This window comes from Dermacentor variabilis, chromosome 1 (assembly GCF_050947875.1).
Source record: "Dermacentor variabilis isolate Ectoservices chromosome 1, ASM5094787v1, whole genome shotgun sequence".
Lineage (NCBI taxonomy): Eukaryota > Metazoa > Arthropoda > Arachnida > Ixodida > Ixodidae > Dermacentor > Dermacentor variabilis.
In genome coordinates this window covers 122045875-122059884 of record NC_134568.1, presented here as the reverse complement: position 1 = coordinate 122059884, position 14010 = coordinate 122045875, and the positions used below count along the sequence as shown (strand labels likewise).

Sequence of the window (14010 nt, the reverse complement as noted above, 5' to 3'; positions counted from 1 at the left end):
CTGCTCTCAATCACTGCATGTACTGCTCGAATATACCGGAAAAGACCACCACATCATCAAGGTAGGCGAGGCACCACTGCCATTTCAGTCCTGGGAGAACAGTGTCCATCCTCCGCTGAAAGGTGGCGGCCGCAGAACACAGACCAAATGGAACCACCTTAAACTCGTATAGACCATCCAGTGTCACAAATTCCGTTTTTTCGCAATCTCGCTCGTCCACTTCCATATAGCAGTGCACGCTTTTAAGATCTAGACAGAATAAGTGAGCATCGCGTAGTTTGTCCAAGGTTTCGTCTAGGCGTGGGAGTGGATAAACATCCCGCTTCGTGACGATGTTGAGTTTCCTGTGATCAACACAAAAGCATGGGGTGTTACCCTTTTTTTTTCACCAGAACTACCGGGGATTCCCACAGGCTATTGGATGGCTGCATTACGTCGTCCTTGAGCATTTCCTGCACTTGACTTCGTATCGCTTCCCGTTCTTTTGGAGCCACTCGGTACGGGTGTTGGAGCACTGGTCTTACAGATTCTTCGTCCACAATGCGGTGTTTTGCAACCGGTGTACGCTGGACCTTCGACGAAGTAGAGAAGCACCCAGCGAACTAATTCACTATGCTCATAATCGCATGTCTTTGTGGTGATGACAGCTCTCGGTCAATATCGATAATGCAAGGACACAGCCACAGAGGCTAGTGATGGTGTATCGAGAGTTGATACATCCGTAACTTGTACATATTCACGAAGAGATGCTATGGCTGTTCCCTTCGCCACGTGTTGTGCCTCATTGTCAAAGTTGGTCAAGAGGACATCCGCACATCCGTTACGGAGGTGAACAAGGCCTCTTGCCACGCAGATTTGCGTTCCCAGTAGCAGCCCGATATTTCCGTCTACAAGTCCCTTATAGTTGCGAAACGCGTCACTCCTTACAACGACAGTCATATTGCACCTTGCCGGCACCATCAAGTGTCCATCGACAATACGCAGAGAGGAAATATATGGTTGTTCCACATCAGAAATGGCAACAGCATTTTCCGCAGAAAACAACACGCGGCATTCTTGCAAATCCATGATTGCGCCATTTGCTTTTAAAAGGTTCATGCCCAGGATAAAATCACGCGAACACTCGGGAAGAACACTAAAGCTGCTGACGTTCATAAGGCTTCTAACTTCAATTCTTGCTGTGCACATTCCTACGGGCTCGACTAAGTGCCCCCGGCTTTACGTACCGGAGATGCGGTCCAATGGGTCAATACCTTCTTCGATTTTCTGGCAAGTACACTGCTAGTAACTGAATAGTCCACACCAGTGTCTATCAACGCAGTCACTTCGAAGTCGTCCACAATGACACACAACTAAAAAGTAACGTCGCCGTCACTGCGTTTGTTCGTCGCTGCGTCACATTCGTCGTCTCGTCGGATTAGCGATGGAGGGCCTTTGGTTTTCCGGGCGTCAGCGGTCTTGCCTCCACAGGTCGCTGGCTCTAGTTTTCCTGTCGCGGACTTCGTGAGCGGCGCCTCGGTGAAATGTAGGATGGATGCGGATTCGGCGACTGATCACGCATAGGCGCTGCCGGTCGAGCTTCCTGTTGCTGGTGGTTCGGAATGCTTTGACGCTTTGACATCATCATCATCATCGTCGGCGTCCTCGTCGTCGTCGTCGTCGTCATCATCATCATCATCATCATCATAATAATAATCTTCTATGTCCACTGCAGGACGAAGGCCTCTCCCTGAGATCTCCAGTTACCCCTGTCCTGCGCCAACCAATTCCAACTAGCACCTGCAAATTTCCTAATTGCGTCGCACCACCTAGTCTTCTGCCGTCCTCCACTGCGCTTCCCCTTCTCTTGATACCCATTCTGTCACCCTAATGGTCTAACGGTTATTTAATCTGCGCATTGCATTACCTGCCCAGCGCCATTATTTTTCTTAATGTCAATGAGAATATCGTCTATACCAGTTTGCTCTCTGATTCAAACCGCTCTCTTTCTGTCTCTTAAAGTTATGCCTATAGCGTTCTTCGTTTCATCGCTCTTTGCGCGATCCTTAACTTGTTCTCAAGCTTCTTTGTCAGTCCCCAAGTCTCTGCCCCATATGGCAGCACCGGTAAAATGCAGTGATTGTATACCTTCCTTTTCAATGATAACGGTAAGCTTCCAGTCAAGAGCTCACGATGTCTGCCGTGTGCGATCCAAGCTATTTTTATTCTTCTCTGAATTTGCTTCCCATGGTCAGAGTTCCCTCTGATTAGTTGACCTACGTAAATCTACTCCTTCACAGGCTCTACAGGCTGACTTGCGATCCTGAACTCTTGTTCTCTTGCCCGGTTATTCATCATTATCTTTGTCTTCTGCATATTGATCTTCAACCCCACTCTTACACTCTCCCTGTTAAGTTCTTCAATCATTTGTTGTAACTCGTCTGCAGTGTTGCTAAGTAGAACAATATCATCGGCAAACCGAAGATTGCTGAGGCATTCGCCGTCGATCCTTACTCCTAAACCTTCCCAGTTTAATAGCTTGAATACTTCTTCCAAGCACGCAGTGAGTAGCATTGGAGAGATTGTGTCTCCTTCTCTGACCCCTTTCTTTATAGGTATCTTCCTACTTTGCTTGTGTAGAATTAAGGTGGCTGTAGAATTTCTGTAGATATTTTCCAAGATATTTACGTAAGCGGCCTGTACTCCTTGATTACATAATGCATCTATGACTGCTGGTATCTCTACTGAATCAAATGCTTTTTCTTAATCTATGAATGCCATAATGAAGCTTATTGCAATCTGCGGATTTCTCGATAACCTGCTTAATGACATGGATGTGATCCATTATAGAGTATCCCTTCCTGCAGCCAGCCTCTTCCCTTGGTTGACTAAACGCCAGTGTTGCCCTTATTCTATAGGAGATTATTTTGGTAAATATCTTAAATAATACGAGTAAGCTAATGGGCCTATAATTTTTCAGTTCTTTAACGTCTCCATTTTTGTGGATTTGTATAACGTTTGCATACTTCCAGTTTTCTGGGACCCTTGCAGTCGATAGACACTTCGTATAGAGAGCCGCCAGTTCTTCTAGCATTATGTCTCCTCCATCTTTGATTAAATAGACTGTTATTCCATCTTCTCCTGCCGCTTTTCCCCGTTTCATGTCTTTAAGGCTCTTCTGACCTCATCTCTAGTTATAGGGGGAGCTTCTGTATGATGTTCATTATTGTTTCGAATGTAGTACTCCCGAGTCCTCTGGGTACTGTACAGGTAAGTATAGAATTCTTCCGCTGCTTTTATTACACCTTCGAGATTGCTGATGATATTACCCTGCTTATCGCTCAGTGCATACATCTTGGTTTGTTATGTTGCATACATCTTGGTTTGCGGCGACTTGTGCATTGGCGGACAGGAGTTAATTCCGTTAGCTCCAACCCTCGGGGATCCGGGCTACTCTCCTCTATGTCTGCGGGGCTTGGAATCATACCCCGCACCTCCACCTGAAATGTAACCAACAGTTACGCCAGCCGTTTCTAAGAAAAACTCATTTAATCTGAGCGAACCTGTGCCCGTCAACTCAAGAGACTCAACACCCAACAAAACGAGAAAATAACCCTCGAGCTTCGATTCTTTGAACGTCGCCCTCTTCTTTTTCAGCTCCTGTCGCTCGTCATCCATTCGATTCTCGTTCACGAGCCAGCGGTCTGTCAGCACGGGGTGTGGGAACGTATAGGGCGCAGCGCTACCTTGCGGTGTCCTGCTTGACGCTTGTGTTGTGGGGGGTTCCTTGGGACACAGTTGGGATGCAGCAAGCGTCTTTTCGTTGTCGTTATGCTGGCGACAATATAAAACATTGTTGGCTACAAATTTTGGTAAACCAAGGCACTTACGAAGAGCTTCCGGCTCTAGAAGAACCAAGGGGTTTATCTTGTATGCTGGCCCACCAGAGAATAGCACGCACCCAAATTCCAGCATCGGTCGAACATGCGTGCGATAAATCATTATTAGAGTTTCCCTGAGTAGCCCAGAGCGATGACGGCCAAGTTTGCTTATCATCCCAGCAGCGCGTGCTGCCCTAGATTTAGCATGATCAATGATTTCGCCAGCTCAGTTTTGCGTCGTATATTACTCATAATTATTTGATGAAGTCAACTTGCGGAATTGTTTCCTGACGGCATTGGAGAGAGATATTAAAGGGTACATTCTATGGAAACACAATCAAGAAACTTTTGTTGACATTAAGCGACATTCGAGCATCAGCAAACCAAGCTTGAAGCGTTCCTAAGTATGACTGCAGTGCTCTCTGTAATGAGTGAATAGAAATTATGGGGTTTCACGTGCCAAAACCACTTTCTGATTATGAGGCACGCCGTAGTGGAGGACTCCGGAAATTTCGACCTCCTGGGGTTCTTTAACATGCACCTAAAATCTAAGTACACGGGTGTTTTCGCATTTCGCCCCCATCGAAATGCGGCCGCCGTGGCCGAGATTCGATCCTGCGACCTCGTGCTCAGCAGCCCAACACCATCGCCACTGAGCAACCACGGCGGGTTGTAATAAGTGAATATCACTCGCAGATGCAAAGAATTTTATGTCGTCTGCATAGGCATGTACAGTATCGCACAATGGAATGAGATTATTAAAATAATACATATAATAAATAAATAATAAGAAATAAATAATAAATATAAGAAATAACAATAAAATGATAAATAATAAAATAAAGCCACACGTTTTGGGCTTTTAAACATACCGCGATCTAGCACCAACACTTCTTCTTCACTACTTTTGAGTGCCGAGAAAAACGTTGGATAACAGAGCGCGAACGCAAACGAATAAACGCAGAAGTGAACGAGACAAAGACGTTTATTAAACAGAAAATAAACGAATAACGACCACTACGGGGCTTCGCATGGAAAGCCTAGATCAGTTCGATTGTTTTGTCGATGGTGGCTTGCTTCAGCGTAGGAGAACGTAAAACAGAAATATGTATCAGCCCACAGGCAACACAAACATATGAAAGCAATGGGCTGTAAAATCGGCAGGAAAAAAAAAAAAGAAAGGTCTCACCGAGATTTGAACTCGGATCGCTGGATTCAAAGTCCAGAGTGCTAACCATTACACCATGAGACCACACATACTTCCGACGCCGGGAATCGAACCCGGGCCTTCTGGGTGAAAGCCAGATATCCTAGCCACTAGACCACGCCGGAACACGTGCAGTGCCGCTCAGCAGCAGACCCAAACTGAGCGCCGTTTCCGAAGCTGCCTAATCTTCCCTCCTCCTTCTCAAAATACCATCTATTCTTTCTTTCTTCCGTCCTATCTCTGCATTTTCTTTCTCCTGCCGACGCTCAGGTATCAGCCTCTCTCCTGACATTTACGATATGATCCGGCGCTATTTCTTCTCTTGGTAGTATTTGTGAGATAAGTGACACAGCGACAAAAAGACGTGGAACAAAGGGAGGAAAATGCGACCTCTGACTCGTCCAACTGAAAGATGCCATACATATCGCGTTAGCGCAAGGGAGCTCCTACTTGTGGAAGCCAATGGCGGCATTTCCCCCCCCCCCCCCCGTTTTTTTTTCTTTTCTTTTAAAAAGCAGGCTACAGTCACGAGATATGAAATGTTGTGTCAGCCAGAGATTTTTTGGCTCCTTATTAAAAAAAAATAAATTATGGGATTTTACGTGCCAAAACCACTTTCCGATTATGAGGCACGCCGTAGTGGAGGACTCCGGAAATTTCGACCACCTGGGGTTCTTTAACGTGCACCTAAAATCTAAGTACACGGGTGTTTTCGCATTTCGCCCCCATCGGAATGCGGCCGCCGTGGCCGGGATTCGATCCCGCGACCTCATGTTCAGCAGCCGAACCCCATAGCCACTGAGCAACCACGGCGGGTCTTTGGCTCTTTATCGCTGGTCACAAAAATTAACCAAAACGAACTGAAATCGCAAGTTCGGCTACTTGACCAATCTGCCTATTTCGGTTAAGTGCGCACATTTACGGCGACAGAAATGAATATTTCCACGTTTCAACGCACCCACAACACATCCAACAGCCGCTCCTTCACCCTCCATTTGTGTGTGTGTGTGCCCATATAGTATCGCCATACGCGTGAGGCAGTCGAGAGCTTATGTCTATTTCTTCAGACTACTATCTGCAGTGCAGAGACTTTTTCGCAAAACAATTAATGCAAAAAGTCACGCCCCCCGACCCCTGGATAGCAGAAACAGAATTGAAAGAGAACACAAAGAAAGCAATAATGAAGTTGAGACAACACGGGTAGGAGGAGGTCGTTTTCTGGCTCTGCGCTGCACTGCAAATTCGAGTGGCGCTATTCTTCCCGTCTTGCACGCAAGCACCGTTTATTGCTTGCGTACATTTTTCCTTCCTCCATGCTTGCGTCATCGGTTGCGACCTCACACGTCGGCCTAGCTGTGACGTTACGGGATGTCGCAAGCGACGCTGCAGCGAACCGACGCGGAAGGCACCGTGATCGTGTGTGCGCAACAATTTTCTATTCTTTATTCGCTTCAGCTCTGTGATACTAGATGACAGGCTTAGGCGAGCGGTGTTAGGGCTTTAAGCGGTGTGCGAATGCGCGTGTGCGTGTCAAGACCCGCCGATGTCGCAGATGCTCTCAAGGCGCGCAGCAGATGTGATCGTCGCAGCTGCGCCGGTTCGTGCACAGCTTGTGCATATTTGTTATACGGTCTAACCCAAACCAGCTTCTATATTGTAATACAACGACCGTTAGAGGACAGTACGTGTAGTGAGCCCCTAAAGGGGTGGGGGGTGGGGGGGGGAAGGGGGCTGAGTGGTTTTCGCTTGATCGTGTGTCTTGTGTTGAGAAACACGACGGACCATCAGTTTTGCTTTAAAGAATCGTTAAACGATTCTTTCAATCGCATGCAAATATGCCATGTCGTGCTGTAACAAACGACTTTGGCAAGCCGTTTGTTTTTGTTCAGTCTTCCACTATGATGTCTTTACTTTGCGCCACGGTTGACGTGGTGGTGGTGGTGGGGGGGGGGGGTATTTTGTAAGTGTCCACCTAGCGGGCATGTCCATTTAGTTTGTTTGCTTAAGCTCTCACTGGCTGTGCTGGGGTACGCGTGGGGTACTTCAGCAGCAGACAAAATAGACTTCTCCACTAGATGGAAACTTACCGAATGACCCCCCTGCAATATTAGAGGCAACTTTGCGAGAGAAGAGAAACAATAAACATTCAGCGATGCGCTGGTCTCATAATGAACACAGAGCTGCGAAGCACTCGTGGATGTGCCGAGTGTTGTAATCTCAGCGCTGACGCCCGTTATTGCAAATGGGTCGCAAGCCCCAAGGGTAGCGTTGGCCTGGCGGCCTGGGGCACAACTGGAAGCATCCGAAGGTCCGAGCAAAGCATGAGTCGACTGCTAACAGAACAACTTGTTTATTCTATCATCGCATAAGAGCGGGCGGTCAGGTCGGCCGAAGTGGAGAGACGGGAGAGCACGTAACTCAACAGAAGAAATCGGAGCCTCTCTCGGCGTCCGGGGGCAGCTGCTTTTATACTCTCGCAGTTGAGGGCAAGAAGGAACGCCTCTATAGACGCGCACGTGACGGCGCCGCTCGGCAACATTGAGACGAGTAGGTGACGCATCCGCCGGGCCGGCGCCGCTCAGACCTCCTCGCTTCACAGTTGGGGGAGCTCCTCTCCCCGGCTGCCGCGCTTCGACAAGCGTGGGCACCAACATGCACACACACACACACACGCACACGAAGACACGTGGCATTGGAACATGCCTGGACGCGCTTGGCGGGGAGGCGTAGCGGCGGCGCCGAACGGGCCAAAATGTCCGCCGCTTTGAACGAAGCCCCGGCGTCCGCTGCATCCGCGCCGGCTATACCGCGCGTTGTAGGCGAAACGTAACAGACCGCCCCGCCGGGGGAAGGAGATCCCGATGGTCAGGGGACTGCATCCGCTGTCCGGAGGGATATCGCTCGATGATGCTCATAACCGAAGTCGGGCGTCCTTCGGCGTTTCTTGAGCGCAGCGCACAGAGAAGGCCTCGTTCTCTCGTTCAGGTTCACACAGGACACTGCAAAGTGACTTCGGGAGAGTTGACATTTTTGTTCTCGTTCCCGGCAAGCGTTAGAACTACGCCGAAACTGAACCGCTCAGTCAGCAAGCACGAAACAACCCTCACCGAGTCCTGCCAGGCTCTTTCCCCTTTTATACCACTGCCTAGTTCCTGACAGTAGTCTAGCAGCACTCAGAACGCGTCCACAAATTGGAAAATTGCACTAGAAAGCACGTCATCACTTTGAAACACTAAACAAAAGCAATATGTTAAAAATCCTGCCCCAGGAAGAAAAACATCAGTAACAAACAACTAACTTTGAGGCTGATTCCTACGTTAGGGGCTTCGACTTAAGCCATCGGCGTTACCGTTGAGACTCCCCTTTTTGTAACGCACCTCAAAGGAATATTGTTGCAAAGCGAGGCTCCAGCGCAGGAGGCGGCCATTTGTGAAAGAGATGGTCTGCAGCCATTGGAGAGGGCAGTGATCCGTCTCGAAGCATGCGAAGCGGAGATCGCAACGAGCGACCGTACACTAGCTCAACCGGCGAAAACCCCGTAGCCGCATGCGGCGCGGTCTTTAATGTAAACATCACTCCAGGCAGACACAGCTCCCAGTCAGTTTGTTGTTCAAAACACAATGCTCTCAACACGCGCTTCATGACGGAGTGGAGCTTCTCAACGGAATTCGACTGTGGGTGGTACACTGAGCTGTGTAACAGCTTTAACCCACACCTTTCGAGAAAAGTTGTCAAAGCGCTAGTAAACACTGTGCCCTGATCTGATTGGATTTCCGCAGGAAAACCAACTCGCGCAAATATAGACAGTAGTGCATTGACTATCTCAACTGAGCCGAGTTCTTTAAGCGGCACTGCTTCAGGGAACTTTGTCGCTGGGCAGATCACAGTCAAAATGTGTCTGTACCCCGTGGCTGTTACCGGCAGAGGTCCCACTGTACCAATAACGAGCCGTCTAAAAGGCTCCGTAATGATAGGTACCAACTTCAACGGCGCCCTCGATTTGTCCCCTGGTTTGCCCACCCGCTGACAGGTGTCACATGTCTTCACAAAGTGGTCTGCGTCCCGAAAACACCCTGGCCAATAGTACTCTTGCAAGAGACGGTCCTTAGTTTTCTTAACTCCTAGGTGTCCGGACCACGAACCCCCGTGCGACAAGCGCAACAGATCCTGACGATAGCATTGAGGCACGATCAGCTGATCGAACTCCACTCCCCTGCGGTCTAGATACTTCCGGTACAGGACCCCACCTCTTTCCACAAAGCGAGCATTTTTCTTGGCGATACCTTCCTTGACAATGCAGCGTATGTTTTCTAGGCTGCCATCCTTTTTTTGCTCGGCTATCAAAGCCGCCCTGCTGACTTTTAGCAACCTATTAAGTCCGTCTGACGTAGGCGCGATGAGCAAATCTGCAGATAGCTCTTCTAACTTTCCCGCATCGGTAATTTCCTCTCCAGTATCTGGTGCCTTTAACGTTACAGGCTCAATTTTATTCAGTTCGGGCGTGCTCTGAATATCAGCTTGCTGCACCTCTGACCCTTTTTCATTGTTCGACAACGTCGGCCCCGCAACTACCGCCTTTGCAGCGAGCTCCCGAACCTTCGATCTGGTTAAGGCCTGAACGCTAGCCTCACCAAACAAAAGCCCCTTCTCGCGCAGGAGGTGATCGGACCTGTTCGAAAATAGGTACGGGTACTGGGGGGGCAGCATAGATGACACTGCGGCCTCCGTCTCAAGCGCTCCGAAAGGTCCTTCAATAAGCACTTTTGCTACGGGCAGACACACGCTATGAGCTTCCACGGCTTGCTTGATCCATGCGCACTCGCCCGTGAACATATCGGGTTCTACGTAAGAGGGGTGAACTACATCCATTGTAGCTGCGGAATCGCGAAGCACTCGGCACTCTTTCCCGTTCACGAGGAGGTCTCGCATGTAAGGCTCGAGAAGCTTCATGTCCTCGTCAGTGCTGCATAATGACAAAAACACGACTTTTGTTTTTGTTTCTGGACACTGCGCCGAAAAGTGACCCGGCTTCTGGCACGTATAACACACGCGCGCTTGCCTCGTCTCGAACCGCTTTCTGCGTTCGGCTTCGGCTGCCGCCGTCTCCTTACGTTCGGTCGGACTTTCACTCGCATCCGCACTACGTGTGTCCCCCCTTGCTCTCATGGGTGTGAACTTCGGCCTCTCAAACTCGGAGCCAAATTCACCCTTTTGACCGTCCTTAGCTCCGCGAGCCCGACGCGTCACAAACTCCTCGGCTAGCTCAGCGGCTCTAGCCACCGTACTAACGTCTGGCCTATCCAAGACCCAGTACCGCACGTTCTCAGGTAACCGACTATAAAACTGTTCCAGCCCGAAACACTGCAGAACTTTCTCGTGGTCACCAAACGCTTTCTCTTCTTTGAGCCACTCCTGCATGTTTGACATAAGCCTGTAGGCAAACTCTGTATATGACTCACTTTTGCCTTTCTCATTTTCCCGAAACTTCCGACGGAACGCCTCCGCTGACAGCCTGTACTTTTTTAGCAGACTCGATTTCACTTTGTCGAAATCCTCTGCCTCCTCTCTATTCAAGCGAGCGACTACGTCGGCCGCCTCGCCGGGTAACAAAGTGAGCAAGCGCTGTGGCCACGTTTCCCGAGAGAACCCCTGCTTCTCGCACGTTCGCTCAAAGTTAACCAGGAACAAACCAATGTCCTCTCCAAGCTTAAACGGCCGCATCAGGTCAGTCATTTTGAACGATACTCGTTCTCCTGCACCGTGTGCCTGACTTCCATTACGAGCGCGTTCCATCTCTATCTCGAGACGCTTCATTTCCAAAGCGTGTTGACGGTCGCGCTCCTCTTTTTCTTTCTCTTTTAGCTCTTTTTGCGTCTTTCTCTCCTCAATGGTCTCAAGGCATTCCGACAGCTCGTCATACTCAGCTTCTAACTCAAGAATAGCTCTTAGCAGTTCTGGTTTTCTGAGTTTGTCTGAGACATCCAGACCCAACTCTCTTGCAAGCTCCAGCAATATCGGTTTGCGCAAGGACTTCAAATCCATGGCTGCTCTGAATGCTGCTTTCTCTACTGCCTACTATTGTCTTGCCGCAAACTAACCCGGCAGCAACGACAACCACAATTACCAGCTCTGTTTCTGACACTAACAAAAGCCTGGCAAAACTCAGAAGAAGAAAGTCCCGCACTCACCAAACCTCGCAGCCAAGAATTAAGCGCAGTCGTTCCGCTGCAGGCAACCAGTCATCACACAGGGCTCGTTGCACTGCTCCCGGATGGTCGTTTTGCTGCTCAGCATACAGTCAACCGCATATCTTCGCTGCTGGCCTCCGTTGTCGCGATCCCACCGCTAGCAGACAGTTGTTGGAACCTCAGCGCTGACGCCCGTTATTGCAAATGGGTCGCAAGCCCCAAGGGTAGCGTTGGCCTGGCGGCCTGGGGCACAACTGGAAGCATCCGAAGGTCCGAGCAAAGCATGAGTCGACTGCTAACAGAACAACTTGTTTATTCTATCATCGCATAAGAGCGGGCGGTCAGGTCGGCCGAAGTGGAGAGACGGGAGAGCACGTAACTCAACAGAAGAAATCGGAGCCTCTCTCGGCGTCCGGGGGCAGCTGCTTTTATACTCTCGCAGTTGAGGGCAAGAAGGAACGCCTCTATAGACGCGCACGTGACGGCGCCGCTCGGCAACATTGAGACGAGTAGGTGACGCATCCGCCGGGCCGGCGCCGCTCAGACCTCCTCGCTTCACAGTTGGGGGAGCTCCTCTCCCCGGCTGCCGCGCTTCGACAAGCGTGGGCACCAACATGCACACACACACACACACGCACACGAAGGCACGTGGCATTGGAACATGCCTGGACGCGCTTGGCGGGGAGGCGTAGCGGCGGCGCCGAACGGGCCAAAATGTCCGCCGCTTTGAACGAAGCCCCGGCGTCCGCTGCATCCGCGCCGGCTATACCGCGCGTTGTAGGCGAAACGTAACACGAGCGAACGAATCCGAACATGATTCTCAGCGTAGTGCGGCGCAAATGCCTCAATTGATCGAAGGTTCTTCGCGCACTCTTTGTAATCTTTATCTCTCTCTTCTTGTTTGCTACAGGCCTAACGCCTCTCCGCTATTACGTTTATATAGACGCTGAGCCATGCCCCCTAGAGGGCTACAGGAAATAACGCATCTTCCTCTCCACAGTCACTCTGTCATTACGTTATCGGGCTTCGCGCCACATATTTGACCCTAGATATAATGTTTCAATCCATTTGCAACATCTTTTAAATGCGTAAGCATTTCTTTGCCTACCCAACGAGGAAACCCGTTCGTCGGTCCGTCCGTCTGTCCGTCCCTCCGTTCGTCCGTCAGGTAAGACGATCGCTTTCAAGATAGGGCCCGCTGTAGCGAGCGAATTGACCTACGTGCTATCTCTCGCTTCAACGCCAACTACGCGGAGAGAACACAACGCTCACGAAGCTATCAGCGCTCGGCGCACTGTGTCCACATCGCAGATCGCTTTCAAGATACGGCCCGTGCTGCCGTGCCATACGGAGCCGCCGCCGGAGTACAGTTGATATTGGTTCGCATCGAGAGGCAACAGCGTTATCGACCGAGTCTACGTACGAGATCTACCAAACGTGACACTGTTCAATTAATTACGTCGCTTACTACGGCACACATCGGCCATTGCTCATCTTCCACGAAGCAGCGGCGTCATCCAAACGCACCATCATCCAATTTGAAGATAAAGAAGATACACAACGAGAAGAACCAAACAAGATACAGCGCATATATAATAAATGTTGTATATATTTGCTTCATTTACAAAAAATCTCGCTCATCATTTCTTCCCACGTCCACATCCTCTGAGAGTTATCTACAGCAGGAGTGAACATTGCTACTACTCGCCTCTTCTTCGTTGTCTCATGCTGGTGGTCTTAGCTAACATTTCGGGGTTGCAACCGCGCTTCTCCGTTTCACGATACTTTCGTGGTGTTCCTCGCAGTTATGCAAAACACCGCAGCATACGATGTTGCGAAAGGCGGGGGGGGGGGGGTCCGTGCGGACACGAAGGTTCCCTGGGTGGGGCCGTGCCAGGTGCCGGGAGAAAAAAGGGTTCCGAGCGACGTTGAAGAGAATAAAAAAAAGGATTATATTAAAAAAAAGGTACATGGTAAAGTTTTACAACACGGCTCCAACTATCGGAACGCACTTCACGCTAGCGTCTTTGCATGTCCGAGCGTTTCTCCTTTTTCTCTCACAGCCGTCCGGATCCGCTTTTTATGCCCTTTTCTTCCCTCTTTCCCTCGTTGAGGGAATTCACTGGCCAATAACAAACGCCGAATCGTTCACCACCTCTATCGCCCCCTCACATGTCTCCAACGTGGTGCTCGTGTCTCCAACGTGCCACAATGCGAGGCAACCACGTGGCATACTGAACGTGCCGTCGACCGGTGGCCTCTTCGTGACGATCAGGAGGGGCGACGTTGCTGTCTTGAAGCGAGCTGCCTTGAAGTGAATGATGAGGAGTGAGCATCAACCGTGACAACTGCGTGTCGCTGGTGAGGCATCCTTTGTACTGGGAAATCGCCAAGCAAAACACAACACCCGTGACAGCTGCGTGTCGCTGGTGGGGCATTCCCCGCTCTGAAGGACCACCAGGCACAACAACCCACGAAACACAGAACCTCTAAAAAACTTCTTGAAACGGCTACAAACGGCTATAGACGTCTTGGTCTATGATAAGACTGAAAATAGAATTTCTTCTAAACATAACCTCAGCACTTGGAATATGCTAGTATATATTCTATCTGCGGCAAAACCCACTACTGGTGTCACTAGAGTCTGTTTTGGTAAACGCATTCAGAATGTCTAACTCAAGAACTTTTCTAGATCTTTTTGTCTAAAAGTGCATAAAATGCCAAACGACGTGATAAATGTGCGGTTACCGTCGGC

The 14010-nt window shown here is 49.8% G+C and overlaps 2 non-coding genes across 2 annotated transcripts; both read right to left on the bottom strand.

Moving 5' to 3' along the window:
• Positions 1-5040: 5040 nt before the first annotated feature.
• TRNAQ-UUG (transfer RNA glutamine (anticodon UUG)) lies at positions 5041-5112 on the bottom strand. The gene has a single exon. It is a non-coding gene; the product is annotated as a tRNA-Gln (tRNA).
• An 8-nt stretch (positions 5113-5120) lies between these two features.
• TRNAE-UUC (transfer RNA glutamic acid (anticodon UUC)) lies at positions 5121-5192 on the bottom strand. The gene has a single exon. It is a non-coding gene; the product is annotated as a tRNA-Glu (tRNA).
• Between the last annotated feature and the right edge of the window lie 8818 nt (positions 5193-14010).